General features: G+C 36.8%; 1 protein-coding gene across 1 annotated transcript in view; it reads right to left on the reverse strand.

The window, feature by feature from the left end:
* Positions 1-16,779, reverse strand: part of LOC107597247 (neuronal PAS domain-containing protein 2-like) — a 69,104-nt gene that overhangs the window by 39,327 nt on the left and 12,998 nt on the right. The window lies entirely within an intron of this gene.

Genomic DNA, 16,779 nt, shown 5'->3' on the forward strand with positions numbered 1-16,779 from the left:
ACTGCGACTTTTGCCTTTTGCAACTCCTAATTTGCTGAATAGTTAGTAAGGTAGTTGTTAAGTTTAGGTATTGCTTAGGGATGTAGAATATGTAAGTACTATGCTAATAAAAAGCCAATATGTTAATAGCAGGCATACTAATAAGCAACTAGTTAGTAGTGAGAACTGGTCCCCTATACTAAAGTGTTACTGAAACAATTTCTTGCAAGATGATACAACTCTGTGCTGTGTGAGTTAAACAAGTAAAGGTAATAAATTGTATTATTATAAATAATAACTTTGATTAACTCGTGCACCTAGATGTGAATCAAATTGCAGAAAAAAAATATTATTATGTTTTATTTGTAGAGTGCCTTGCCAAAAATTCAAGGTTGCTTTACAAGACCACGAAGAGTGTTGAAAATTAAAGAGTATTTCGGGATGAAACAGACAATTCTTATTAAACATGACTGGAAAGATATAGGCAGAGAGCTTTGTGTGAAAAAGCGATTCTGTCAGGTAGTTACAAAAACAGAATCACAAAAGAGCAATTAGTCAGGGAACAAAAAAAACATTTAAGTAGAACAGACGTGTACAGCACAATGCAAAATGCCTATGAAAATATCAACATGACAGTTCAACAGTGACCGTGGCGGTTGTTGGAAGTGACTGCAATAGGTCCAGGCTTAATATATGTATGTGGTGATGCTCAAATTTACAAGAAGCTGAGCCCAGAGCTACCTTTTGAAGGCACATGTGAACATCCTGCTCTATTTTGGTGGTAGTTTTCTCATATATTCCACTGATGCAGCAAAAGGTGAAACTGGGTCTGTTGTAGCAGTGTCAGGAGCTGAAATAACGATGCTATATGGCACAGTTTACTGATGTTTATAATAAAATAACATGGCAGAAATTTGCTCCGAATTGATCAAATAAATACGTTAAACAAATCAAATCGAACACTTCAAGCACTAAAACTTTTTAGCACTGCATACTTATTTTATAGGATAAAACATGCCGACAACACAAAAACGAATACATTTACGGAACATCTTTTTAATCAGCTAAAGCAGAAATCATGTGTGATGCTGGAAAGCCTGTATCAGGACACAGTATTGGTTGCCATGGCAAACACAGAATCCTCCATCAGACTCTCCGTCCAACATCCTAAAACACATCAGCTGCGTGGCTTTACCGGCTCCGTGCATGTTTACTGTACTCACCAAATAGATGTAATTGCTGTGCATAATTCTTAATACTTTAGTAGTTTTAGTTGCCATGATGTGCTTGCAAAAGTAGCTTCAAAACTCTGCTAATTATTATAAAACAAAAGGAACGGAGTCTAATTAAAGTCTGATGACAATTGTTAATGGAGGGAGTTTTAGATTCATCATGCAACCGTATATCAGAAGTTTAAAACGCATGATTTCAGCACGATAAACATGATAATCAGAACCAAAACAGATGTTTTTAGGAGGTCCGAGCTGTAATGGTGCAGCTCTATTCTGGAAAAGTTTGCTCATTTGCATTTAAAGAGACAGGCATTTCTGCTTCCACTGAAAATAGATCATTTATTATATTATATATTTTGAAAATGCCTGTGGAGTATTTTGAGCTGAAACTTCACAGACACATTCTGGAGACACCAGAGACTTATATTACATATTGTAAAAAGGGGCATAATATGTCTCCTTTAAAGAACTACCAGAGGAATATGGGTCAGTGGAACACCAGCACAAGCGCGAGGGAGGAACTGAGAAAGTGAAAGAAAGGGAGAGAGAGAGAGAGAGAGAGAGATAATTTAATGCTTTGTAGCAGAGTTTCTGAGATTATTAGTGGACCAGCAGAATAATTGATTCTCCTGTGTCGGTATAGGTGACTTTTATGAGCAAACAACATTCAGAAGTTCAGGAAATACTAACAAGAACTTCCTCATTAGAATCACACAGCAGATATGTGTCAAGGGTGTGTGTATATGTGTGAGCACACACAACCTACATGTTTCTGTGGTAAACCAATAAAAGGTCAAGTGATTTGTTTCACAATCTAGTCATCAGATTCTCCCTTTATAGGAGCAAACACACCTCTCTTCAGACATATATCTGCAGACACACTATACAGTACACAAATATGCAATTGTTCCTTCTACTTATGATTTGATCAGCAATTTTAAGTGTTGATGGTTTATATTAAGCAATAGGTAATCATCCATATCTGAGGTCAAATCTTGTTTTTGTCTGACAGTGGTTTGTTTACTAGTCTAGCACTGACACAAATTAGTCAGATTCATTTCAGTAGTTAATTAATAACTTATTACAAACCTCTGCTTCCTGATACCACAGATCACATCCTAACTTGTATGTTAAGAGAAACATCAGAAATAATGTTTGTTTATTATACCAATAGCCTTAAGTTAATTAAGCCGATAGCCTTGTGGGCAGCACGCCAACAGCGCTACGGGCATCCCATGGTCGAATCGCGAATCGAGGACTTTTGCCAATCCTGCCCCCTATCTCTCTCCCACTTCACTTCCTGTCAGTTCTGATCTGTCCTATCCTAATAAAAAGGCAAACATGCCAAAAAAATTAATAAATAAAGAAGAAATACTGACATTCTCTCATCTTTCATACTTTCCCGGTGTGTATCTGTGAATCAGTTTCTGTTGATCTTTGGATCTCTCTCTCACACAAAGTTGATCAAAATCACTAGTTCTTGGGAGCTTTCAGTTTCTTTATTTATATACACCACGTATTCATGCTATGGCGAGAATAGAGCTATTTAATTAACAAATTTCACCAACAATACTCAACAGACCAAACACTTTACATGGACAAACACATCCAAAATTGCTATTGTGAATGTTTTTAAAGGCCGGGGTTGTGCCCATTTTCGACTCCCTGCCAAATTATTACCTGCGCTTGAACTCACAGGCAACTGCAAACGAAACGCATACATTCTGCGCCTGCGTGAGAGGAATTAACTGTCTATATCAGCAGCTATCAATATTAAATATTCGTTGTTCAAAAGGAGAAACCAAAACAAAGATATACGAGTCAGGGGAAAAAAATTTCCATCGACGAGAGGAGCACACCAAACAAACTGGCCCGACAGACGCTCGATGGCTTGGTGCGTCTCGGCCTTAAATACAATTTCGAATTTGTATGTACTAAGGGTACAACGGTTCTTGGTAAAAAAATCGAACCGTACCGTTCTCCACAGACGGTTCGGCATGCACAAGGACCGCGGTTCAACTTAAATCTGACGATGCATCTGTAATATGATTTGTTAGAGTTCGACTAATGCATGTTTCTGTTGATGGATACAAATTCTGGCTTCCCAATACATTATAACAAGCAGCGATGAGAGAAAAAAAACAATACGTGGACAAACCAGTCACTCTTTGTTTAAATTCGAGTGCTGTATGTTGGAATAACTGTCATTTATGACAGTCATCACGTGTTAATAACGCAGGTGAGACCTGAACAGCACACGTTACTATCTGTGTTTAAACTAAACTAATTTAAGCCTGGCCAGTTTAAATATTAAAGAGCCAGAAGACGCGAACTCGCGCGCGCAGTTAGAAGATCTGTGTGTGCACAGTGCGCTCATCCGAAGTGCGTGAACCCGCGTCTCAGGTGACAGCACTTTCTTAATGTTAATCAAACAGCAACAACACGGAAATCACTCACTGCTCTTGACTGAATAAATTGTTACTTTAATAAGGATTCATCTTTAATTTATACAGTCAAATATGCAATGTTATTTTACATTTGATTACTTTATTCAATTTCTGTACCTACAAACTAATGTTAGACCTACCTAAAAAACCTGAAAAGCACTGTTTATTTTATTTGTATCTTTGCTCTATTGTATTTATTTGTGCTGTTGCTTGTATTAGATTATTTGTTATCTTAATTATTTTTATTTGACAATATAGTTTTTTCCCAAAACATAGCACCTACCGAACCGTACCGAAACAGTGACTCTAAAACCGTGATACAAACCGAGCCGTGAGCAAGTTGAACCGTTGCACCCCTAGTATCTACATGGGTCAAAGACGTTAAGGTGTCCGCATCAAAAGAAATTTACAAAAGTGATTTTATGTCCATAGAAAGCTCATTAAATGTAAGTAAAGTGTCTACTTTTAAGGTCAAAGGTCAAAATTTGGTTGAAATAATTGTAAACATTGAAATTAAAACATGAAACATTGTCATTGTGTAACACAATATTTATGTAAAAATTCAAACAACATGCTTATTCTGACGTGTACAGCTGTTGCTTGTATTAGATTATTTGTTATCTTAATTATTTTTATTTGACAATATAGTTTTTTCCCAAAACATAGCACCTACCGAACCGTACCGAAACAGTGACTCTAAAACCGTGATACAAACCGAGCCGTGAGCAAGTTGAACCGTTGCACCCCTAGTATCTACATGGGTCAAAGACGTTAAGGTGTCCGCATCAAAAGAAATTTACAAAAGTGATTTTATGTCCATAGAAAGCTCATTAAATGTAAGTAAAGTGTCTACTTTTAAGGTCAAAGGTCAAAATTTGGTTGAAATAATTGTAAACATTGAAATTAAAACATGAAACATTGTCATTGTGTAACACAATATTTATGTAAAAATTCAAACAACATGCTTATTCTGACGTGTACATATCAAAATAAATAAAAGAATAAGGGAGCATATTACATTTTAAAGAAAAAAATTCTTACTGACAAATGTGCAAAACCTAGTGAGAAATTATTCTTTTTTTTAAATTACAGCTAATTAGTATTTGGGGTGAAAGTAATTAGTCTTTTAATGTGTCATAAATTGATTTTTGTTGTAAATATGCCTGACAAGATTGTTACACTGAATGACATTTTAGTGGGCGTCTTCTGTAAATCAGGGGGAAATGTATGATATTTATTTTTTGCTCAGAAAAACTAAAACAAAATTGCAATTAAATTAAACCGAAAACTTTTTAATTTTGGGGGGAAACTATTTAAAGCAGTATTACACTTATTGTTTTTATGCTTAAACCCTTTGTCGTCTTTGACCCACATGCATTTATATGTACTATTTTTTCATATTTATACATAAAAATGTTTAATTAAAAGCTTATTGTATTACTGTAAAGCTAACAGTATTATGTAGAATATTATGAGAGAGAGATGGACTGAGCCAGTGTGATTACCTGCATCTGATACTAAATAATAGGTAATATTTATTATTAAAAAAAACAACCATCATACACGTTGCTAGACAATTTAGATAAAGTACAAAGGCAGTGCTCTGATATGTATTAAAGTTATATAAAATTACATGTTATTAGACTTTGCCCTCAGCCAAAACTATTTGCTCTGGAACAAATAATAGATTAATGAGACCAAAGACTGCCCATTAGATTTACCCAAAACAAATTATATCTCACGTTTAACCACTATAGAGACATCAGAGCCACCGGCAAATTCCAGAAGATCTGGCCGAGGTAAGGCTGCTCTCAGTGGGTTTAAGAATGCTGAATAGCTGCTGATGCCCTGGAGCTCACATCTCCGAAAATGTAAAAACGTTATCTTTATTAACACACTGAAGTCTAAACAACTACATTCTTGCATGAACTTTTAAAACTAGCCTATATTCTGTGACACAAAAACAGTATTATAAAATTATAGTGGATTTAGGCATCTGCAATGACACTTGCTGCGATAAATGCAAGCAGAGTGATATAAACGGTGAAAAGGTTCCTGTGTGATATTGGATGAATATCTCATGAGTGGAAAGACCCCTCAGCCATCAGATTTGACGACCAAAAAGGTTTTATATATACACACACACACAAAATGATTTAGTCTCGAGCCATTTAACAGAAGGATGGAACATTTCACACATTGCTTTTAAAGCATTAATTGTAAGTCTATGCAATTCATAACATGCAGAAGATTTAAAAAATGCTCGATTCATGTTCAATTCAGTGAGTGAGGATGAGTTTAACCTCTCAGCTTCTTTTGTTGAGCCTTAAACAAGATTATGTAGGTCAGCTGGAGTAAAGCAGCAGTTTGCTTCAATCTCAGAGGACAGAAATACACCTCTAAACTCTATGATAATTTCACAGGAGGTCATCTTACTCTCTGAGCCGAGATAATTGCTGCTCTCTCTTCCTCTATCTATTCACACGTCAAAAGCGCCATCGTTCAGTCTATCCATCCATCTTTCTATTTATTCCCGAGCACTGTCATCATAACATACGGCTGTTCTGGGCTCCAGTCTTTTATGCTTGTGTGACGGTGTGTGTTGCAACTATCCACATATGTGTGTGTGTCCTTTGCTGCTGTAGTAAACCCACATTGTTCTTTTATAATTGTAATTATCTTAATGTGGTCTGACCCAGTTGCTCAGAAAAGCTAATCATCACATATTAGATCAAGTAAAAGGCTGTTCATGAGTGTGTGTGTGTGTGTGTGTGTGTGTGTGTACACTCTCACTTTACCGTCAAGAGTCATCAAAAGGACGCAGTGCTCCACCTCTCCCTTTATGTGTTTGTGCGGAAAAGAGAATAAAGAGAGACAGAAAGAAAAAGAGATAGTGAGGGGTCTATTATACAGAGTTAGTGGGAAAAACACTAACTAATTAAGAGAAGAGAGACTATAATTAAAATGGCCTGTTTTTAATTTAACAGTGAGCTACTTTATATCAAACAGAACAGTGATCACTTAATTATACAGGCAACATCAGAGACAGAGAGAGAGAAAATGGGAGGGTGGCTTTGGAAAGAGGTTGATTGTCTGCTGTGAAGTCTATTTTCATTCTGGAGCAAAACTAGCATGTTTTTGTAATTGCAAAAGTCATTCTTTACTTTAAGTATTTTAGTATGGAAGCCTTAAGAGGCCCTGCGCTATTATTATTTATAATTTTTTGTCTTGTTTACATGTAAATCATATTCAAAATATAAACTCTCAATCCCACAATGAACAATGGCTCCATCTCTTTATTTCCATCCTTTCTTGCCATTGTTAAATTATCAATTTATAATTAATTAAAGTGCTTGAGCTTGACCAGAACAATTCTGATGAACCTAAAAAATTCTTTATTTACAACAATCATATTTGTTTTTCAGCATAATGGAAATGATTTAAAATACAAATTTATGTAATGCAAGTTTAAAATGTATACTATACATGCATATACACATGTATTGAAACAATTATTTCCAAAAGCAGTTTCAAGCAGATAGAGTGACTGTGCACTCCATGAAGTCTATAAAAACAGGGCCCAATGTACAGCGTAAATATAATGGAATTTTCACAGGAGTTTTAGCCTTATATTGAATTATGCATTGCATTGTGCTGTGTTTGGATTAAAGGAAATGTCCATAAACTTAACAGACAATATCCTGACAGAAAATTAGTGCCTTTTCAATTTTTCCACATTTTTTTCTTACAGTGCATGTGAGAGCTCAACAAGAAACCAGCACTGAGATCGACTTGACTAAAAGATTCTTCACACACATACATGCAGTCATTCCAACAAGAATGTTTGTGTATGTATGTACTTAGCATCATTTCGATGTAACACAACTAGCTTAATTTTAAATTTGTGTAAAACCTGATCATGCAAGATTTGAGATGAATCTGACTTTCTGTGTAAAGGAGGTTGCATGAACCATGACAAATTTAAATAGTTCTTCATATAAATGTTCTGTATTTTTTTTCAAAATCCTAAAAGATTGTTTATTTCCAAATTAAATAGGAAAACAATAGTTTTTTTTTAACATGGACTTTTGGACCCCACTGTGGACATACTTAAGGCTGGAATACACACTACATGACTTTTAAAATTTGAGCAGATTTATCATACACTTACTGACTTTGTAAACAGTCACAGAGGAAAAACTGGCCATCATACACAAACGGTGCATTCACATTGGGGCACAAGTGTCGACGCTTGACAGCGGGCATATCTAAAACTTGGTGCTGATGCGACCATCATCATGACAACAGCCAATCACATTACTTTTCCAGTGTTGTATGAACATGATTGGCTAGCGTCTGCGCTAGGGTATTTGCAGATCTGATTGACTTATATAAAGGCGATCTGATTGGCTGATGCCTGTGTTGAAACCTGAAAAGTTGAAAATTGTTTAACTTCTGCCATAAGCAACTCCAGTGACTCAACGGACCCACAATTCAGTTCTGCAATGCATGATGTCACCAAAGTAAACGAGAAGCACGAATGCCGATGCCCCATGTGAATGCACCATAAACGACTGAGGATCACACACTCCCAGACTTTTAGGTTGTTCAGAACATAACAAACTTATGCAGAAACGTGTGCCTTGTTGCTAGAAGCCACCTTAAAAATGAAATCAAGTTCTGCAATGCATGATGTCACCAAAGTAAACGAGAAGCACGAACGCCGATGCCCCATGTGAATGCACCATAAACGACTGAGGATCACACACTACCAGACTTTTAGGTTGTTCAGAACATAACAAACTTATGCAGAAACGTGTGCCTTGTTGCTAGAAGCCACCTTAAAAATGAAATCAATATGTGTTCTAAAATCGGCTCAAAATATCAAACGTTTGATGACCTCCGACAGGATGGAATCAGAATCTAAAGCTAAAAAAATCGGAGTCTGTGATCACCATACTACGCGACTCAAATCTGCAGACTGGCTCTGACTTGCGGCAAATAGCATGAACTTGTTCGGACTGTAAATCGGGGCAAAAATTTTATAGTGTATTCCAGCCTATACAAACACACACACCCAGAGAACATGATATTTTAACACATTATGTAAGTTCGCCAGAGGGACACATTGAAACGGAACCTGATTAGATTGCTTGACTCTAGTCTAGGGCCACTTCAGAGCTATACTTGTCCCAAGATGCAATTCAGCGCTGGTAAGACAGACACTTGCAGCTACAGGTCAGGCAGTCAATGCAGCTGCAGGTTTGCGGTTTGACTTTTATAATAAATTCATCTTTCAACCTGTTCCACATCCGAAACAACAAGCACTGCTCTTTCGAATCTTCCATTTAATAACCTACCAAACCATCTTAATATTTGATATGATACAGGCTGCATTAATTTATCAAACTTATATTTTGTATTTAAAAGGCCTTTTGGCTAATGCTCCGATGTTTTTAGTGTAATGACTGGGCACAAGTGTCGACGCTTGACAGCGGGCATATCTAAAACTTGGTGCTGATGCGACCATCATCATGACAACAGCCAATCACATTACTTTTCCAGTGTTGTATGAACATGATTGGCTAGCGTCTGCGCTAGGGTATTTGCAGATCTGATTGACTTATATAAAGGCGATCTGATTGGCTGATGCCTGTGTTGAAACCTGAAAAGTTGAAAATTGTTTAACTTCTGCCATAAGCAACTCCAGTGACTCAACGGACCCACAATTCAGTTCTGCAATGCATGATGTCACCAAAGTAAACGAGAAGCACGAATGCCGATGCCCCATGTGAATGCACCATAAACGACTGAGGATCACACACTCCCAGACTTTTAGGTTGTTCAGAACATAACAAACTTATGCAGAAACGTGTGCCTTGTTGCTAGAAGCCACCTTAAAAATGAAATCAATGTGTTCTAAAATCGGCTCAAAATATCAAACGTTTGATGACCTCCGACAGGATGGAATCAGAATCTAAAGCTAAAAAAATCGGAGTCTGTGATCACCATACTACGCGACTCAAATCTGCAGACTGGCTCTGACTTGCGGCAAATAGCATGAACTTGTTCGGACTGTAAATCGGGGCAAAAATTTTATAGTGTATTCCAGCCTATACAAACACACACACCCAGAGAACATGACATTTTAACACATTATGTAAGTTCGCCAGAGGGACACATTGAAACGGAACCTGATTAGATTGCTTGACTCTAGTCTAGGGCCACTTCAGAGCTATACTTGTCCCAAGATGCAATTCAGCGCTGGTAAGACAGACACTTGCAGCTACAGGTCAGGCAGTCAATGCAGCTGCAGGTTTGCAGTTTGACTTTTATAATAAATTCATCTTTCAACCTGTTCCACATCCGAAACAACAAGCACTGCTCTTTCGAATCGTCCATTTAATAACCTACCAAACCATCTTAATATTTGATATGATACAGGCTGCATTAATTTATCAAACTTATATTTTGTATTTAAAAGGCCTTTTGGCTAATGCTCCGATGTTTTTAGTGTAATGACTGTTGTGGTTTCCTCTCATTAGTCTATAATTAAAGAACCATCAATCTCTCCTGTGAGCACCAACAGAGCATAAATAATTTACTTGTATATTCAAAACTTTCATTAATATTAACCACTCAAACAATCCCCACAGTCCTGCAAAACGCAAAGAGAAAGAGAGGGGGAGACAGTGAGAGAGGCAAACTGAGCGATCAACACAGAGAGAAAGATTGTAACCTCAACAAGAGCCGAAATACTGATTATTTATGCTGGCACAGTTACAAGCAAACTCAAACATCACACACACATACTGAAGACTCTTGGATAATTAACGTTTTGCATAACAGCAACAAAGACTTGTATTGACAATATTATCTATGACATCAGCATGACATCACTGATTCCACATCAGTTTAGCCGAAGTGCCGTTTGTTTATCCGTTTAATTTCTGTAATATCTGTAAGCTGACAGAAAGGGCCAACGGCTCTTCCTGGCCTTTAAGCAAACAGGAAAACAAACAGGACAATACAGTCAAAGTGAGTCATGAGCTTATATGGCATCATTGGTTATGAGCTGGGCAGTGCAATATTAAACTGAAAATTACAGCCACAAACATAAATTCCCCCTCTCAACTTTTGTGCATCCAAACATTTGCATAGGACTACTCAGAAATAGAAATCCTGGATAACGTCATATTGGAAAAATGAATATATGTCAGCTAATATTAGCTAATAGTCAGTTCAACAAACCACAAAACCAAAGTCCAGACCTGAATCTCTACCACTGGAGCCGCACCCAAGCTGGCTGAACACAGATTGGGAGAACAAACTGCCGGATATCACATAATGCATCACTGCATGCACACCCAGCTCAGATAAAAGGCTACATACTGACATGAAATATGTACTACTGGAAAAGTGAGTGTTATTAGAATAATTTTGATCTCTATGATGTTTTAATTTCAAAGCACCATTTGACATTCTTTAAATAGTTCATCATTTTGATTATTTAACGTTCTTTGACATTCGTTTTTATATTATCGTTTTTTTTATTAATCATCAATTCAAATTAATCCTTTCAATTCATTTTTGACCTTTTTTAATGAATTATGTTCTAAATAATTTTTTAATGTACATTTTGTAAATTCTGTTTAAAAATGTATATCTATGTAAATGACGCCGAGATTAATTCCACATCAGTTTAGCCGAAGTGCCGTTTGTTTATCCGTTTAATTTCTGTAATATCTGTAAGCTGACAGAAAGGGCCAACGGCTCTTCCTGGCCTTTAAGCAAACAGGAAAACAAACAGGACAATACAGTCAAAGTGAGTCATGAGCTTATATGGCATCATTGGTTATGAGCTGGGCAGTGCAATATTAAACTGAAAATTACAGCCACAAACATAAATTCCCCCTCTCAACTTTTGTGCATCCAAACATTTGCATAGGACTACTCAGAAATAGAAATCCTGGATAACGTCATATTGGAAAAATGAATATATGTCAGCTAATATTAGCTAATAGTCAGTTCAACAAACCACAAAACAAAAGTCCAGACCTGAATCTCTACCACTGGAGCCGCACCCAAGCTGGCTGAACACAGATTGGGAGAACAAACTGCCGGATATCACATAATGCATCACTGCATGCACACCCAGCTCAGATAAAAGGCTACACACTAACATGAAATATGTACTACTGGAAAAGTGAGTGTTATTAGAATAATTTTGATCTCTATGATGTTTTAATTTCAAAGCACCATTTGACATTCTTTAAATAGTTCATCATTTTGATTATTTAACGTTCTTTGACATTCGTTTTTATATTATCGTTTTTTTTATTAATCATCAATTCAAATTAATCCTTTCAATTCATTTTTGACCTTTTTTAATGAATTATGTTCTAAATAATTTTTTAATGTACATTTTGTAAATTCTGTTTAAAAATGTATATCTATGTAAATGACGCCGAGATTAATATAAAATTTTGATTTTGTCAAATTGGCAAAATGGTCTTTGATAGTCTTGGAAGCACCAGTAAGAAAAACTAAAGTCAGCCATGTTTTTTTAGCAGTTGCCATCTTTTACAGCAAAATCGATTTATGGAGTTACATTATGGTTGTAGAAATTTCAACTTGTTTCAAATGTTCTGTTTGTAAAGAAAAACAATATGTAAAGAATAGTTCATTTTTTAATGAAAAGTACAAAAAATACTGCTAAAAAGAATAGCTTATTATTATTACATGGTAAGCCAGCAAAAATTCTGCTGGGGGGCAAAAAAAAAAAAAAACATCTTTCCAGCAGACAAAAATCCTGTACAGCTACAGGTTGTCTATAGGGTGGATGACAATTTTCAAACCACAACTGAACTCCTTCAGAGCTCAGTTTTGCAGCCAAATGGTTCACCTGTACTTCCATGTATTTTGCAGCACCCATTCATCTTTCAGATGCCCACCACTATTGGCATCTGACCAGCCACTATTCTATCCTTCACTGTAGGTAGGGTATACATCATATGACATCACATTGGTATACATCAAATACATGAGAAAATGGTTCTTTGAAAGGCGTGGTCTCATCTGACCACAAAATCCTTTCTCATATTGCATCTAGGTCACGAATCACGATTTTGCTATTTGGTAACTCCAGGCATGCTTTCACATGGTGCTGTTTGTGTAATGGCTTCTTGTATGCCACCCTCCCTTACAGGACAGCTTTACTCCTTTGAACTACATCTGCATCAAAAACTACTGTTTTCTGTTGGCTCTGTTTTCTTGTTTGATTTTTATGGTTTATTGATCTCCAATCTCACAAGCTGAAAGCCGCAAGTACATGCTCAGAATATCTGTCTCTCCTTCTGGTTTGCTTGATTTGATTTTCCAAGACAGAGACAATGGCTTAAGAGTGATCCCTGAAATGGTTTTTGGAAATATGACCCGCCTCCTGAGATCCACCTTCAGCTGCCTGCTTTTCAGCCGCGGTTGTGGCTTCTCCATTGGTCTGATGAAACGGATGGTCCTTGCACTAGGTATTGGCTTCAGCTATCACCTTCAGAACCCCGGTCATTTCATTTCTTGAATGTCCACTCCCTGAAACTTTCTTCTGGTCAGACACTTGTTTCCATTTTGTCCCACTGTGTACCTTGCTGCCACATCTTCTCCAACTGGCTCATGTGATCCTCCTCTGGTATAGTGAGGCCATTCTGCTCAAATCAACATTTTGTGTCTCAGCCTAATTTCAGCCAGCTCGACTGCATCTTTTGACAGGTAATGGCCATTTGTAAGGTATATGTACACGAGTAATTTTTCAAACATTTGGAATATGCACATAAAAACAGTAGATCAGATACATTTGTGTGTGATTTTTTCATAAATTGGCCATTACCTTAAAATGTCATGTAGCATGACTATGATTTATATTACAAATAATACATATCTTTTGGATCTCTTTATATATCTTTTAGAGGAATAACATGCCACTTCAAACTGGTGGAACAAGTCTATAAATACAGTCATGGCCAAAAGTTTTGGCAGTGACATAAATTTTGTGTTTTGCAAAGTTTGCTGCTTCAGTATTTGTAGATTATTTTTCCACGTTTCTATGGTATACTGAAAAGCCATAATAAGCATATCATAAGTTTTAAAGGCTTTTATTGGCAAAAAAATATGAGTTAATATTTACAGTGTTGACCCTTGTTCTTCATAACTTCTGCAATTTGCTCTGGCATGCTGAATATTAGCTTCTGGGCCAAATCCTGACTGATGGTGATCCATTCTTGCCTTAGTTCTAGGAGTTGATCACAATTTGTGGGCTTCTGCTTGTCCACTTGCCTTTTGAGGACTGACCATAGGTTCTCTGTGGGATTGAGATCCAGGGATTTGCCTGGCCATGGAACCAACATTTCAATGTAATGATCTTCGAGCCACTTCTTTATCACTCTTGCTTTGTGACATGGTGCTCCATCATGCTGGAAAATGCAAGAGAGAAAATAACTTTGCACCAGTCTTCTGCTGTCCAATCCTTGTATTTCCTGCAGAATTTCAGTCTGTCCTTGATGTTTTTCTTGGAGAGAAGTGGCTTCTTTGCTGCCCTTCTTGACACCAGGCAGTTGTCCAAAAGTCTTCACCTCACTGGGTGTGCAGATGCTCTCACACCAATCTGCTGCCATTCCTGAGCAAGCTCTGCACTGCTAGTGACACGATTATGTAGCTGACTCCTCAGGAGGAGATGGTTCTGGCGCTTGCTGGACACTCTGGGACGTCCTAAAGACTTCGTCACTGCAGTTGAACCTCTGAAGTTCTTGATGATCCGGTAAATGGTTCTTTCAGGTGCAATATTCTTTGTAGCAATTTCCTTGCATGTGAGGCCATTTTGATGCAAAGCGATGATGGCTGCACGTGTTCTTCATGATGTTCTTCAGCATGTGCTCGCTGCTTCACTCTGCATTCACTTGGCTGCTTACACGCACGTTCAGCGGAGAAAATGGAGATTATATCTCTAACGTTATCCCCGCCGATAAAAAAAAAAGTTAAAATCTGCAGTATGGGAATACTTAGGATATTTAAAAAAAAAACGAACTTGGGGTTGGATCCAATTAGCAAAAAATGTGGACTCTGCAAAAGCAGGCAATACATCCAACATGTTCGCTCATATTCGCGGACACCATCCCTGAGTGCAGATAAAGGTGTGTCGCATTAATAACAAGTTATAAGTTAAGGCCGTATGATTTCCAGCATGCAGAGGGAATCCCGGTGCAGTCGTGAACATGGAATTTTCAGTAGGCTATAACAAGGATGTCACGTAAAATGCGCAATCTGATTGATGGATAAATCAAAAGTAGATATGATATGTTTCTGTGAATATTAAAGCACAGAGAGACTGCTATATGAATAATCTACTTGTTTCTGCATGGCTCTGAGTGGCACCGTTTTATCTACTACATACTGAAGTACGCATGCATGACGCTAATGGTGTTTTCAGCATCTACATAAACATGAACATCACCAGAGCTGCGCTGAGAGAAAAACCATTGTCAAATACACTCTGAAACACAAAGGTCCGCTACAACCCGTCAAAATAAAAGTTCGATTTCACTTAACCTATTTAACCTAGAAACTTTTAACCAATTATGACAGAAATATATTAGCATAGTATCATTGTGCAATGTATTTCAAAGTTATAACAATAATAATATTCAATAATAATATTTGTACAACAATAATAATAACAACAACAATAATAATAATCTTTATATTAATGAATTTAAGCATTATTTTTAAGGAATATCATGTTTGTCCATGTTCAAAGCAAATCCCAATTCTGAAAACAAAATAACAAATTACAAACGCAAATGCAAGTCTAAAAAACTAAATAACAATTCAGAAAACACAACGACAAATCCGAAAACAAATTAACAAGTCAGAAAACACAACGACAAATCAGACAAACCGGAAGAGGTAGGTATAGTTTGAGACAGCGCCATTGGTTTGGGATTACTCACCGCTGACTGGACGAGACATCTGTCAATCAACGTTTACAGAGAAGAACCAGCCGAAGAACAGCAGAGTCATGTATTGTATGAATTGCCCTTACAATGGAATAAAAAATACGGAGTGTATATTTACATTTAGTTAAAAGTGGCTGTAAAACTTCAGCTCCAGTGGCGCAGATGGATAAGCACTTGATGTTGGCTTTTTGACGTGATCGACCCGGTCCTTGCCGGTCCTTTTGCCGAACTTTTTTTTTCTCCCTTTTCAAATCTCGTATCATATCGTAAAGGCATTTATTTTCAATAAAAATTAAGGAAATAATCAAAAAGTTGAAAATAAAGTATAGGGTAGGGTTAGGGAGGACTTTATTGTACGAATAAGGTGGCATCCATTTAATAATTACAATTATAATTTACACTCAATAAGTTATTATTGCATACTGTTTTATAATGTACTACAATACTGAAGTGCAGATTAATTGCCAATATTTGTAACAAGTAGTATACTTGATAGTAGAAATCCTGCTATTTTAACAGTGTAAATAGGTATTTGCACTTAGTGTAAATAGCTTATTGCTAAAAATACTGCTATTTTCACTTGGTGTAAATAGAATCCATTGCTAATACGAGATTTGAAAAGGGAGGAAAAAACGTTCGGCAAAAGGCGGGATCGAACCCAGGTCGATCGTGTCAAAAAGCCAACGACACATGCTTATCTATCTGCACCACTGGAACTGATGATTTACTGCCACTTTTAACTAAATGTAAATATACACTCCGTATTTTTTATTCCATAGTAAGGGCAATTCATACAATCCATTTAAACTGAGCTACTTTAACTGAGCTACTTTAATACCATCTCCGAACTTTCTACCACGACTCTGCTGTTCTTCGGCTGGTTCTTCCTGTATACGTTGATTGACAGATGTCTCGTCCAGTCAGCGGTGAGTAATCCCAAACCAATGGCACTGTCTATCTACGTCTTCCGGTTTGTCTGATTTGTCGTTGTGTTTTCTGACTTGTTAATTTGTTTTCGGATTTGTCGTTGTGTTTTCTGACTTGTTATTTTGTTTTCGAATTTGTCATTGTGTTTTCTGACTTGTTATAATGTTTTCTGAATTGTTATTTTGTTTT

The sequence above is a fragment of the Sinocyclocheilus grahami genome, unplaced genomic scaffold (assembly GCF_001515645.1).
Source record: "Sinocyclocheilus grahami isolate Dianchi unplaced genomic scaffold, SAMN03320097.WGS_v1.1 scaffold230.1, whole genome shotgun sequence".
Lineage (NCBI taxonomy): Eukaryota > Metazoa > Chordata > Actinopteri > Cypriniformes > Cyprinidae > Sinocyclocheilus > Sinocyclocheilus grahami.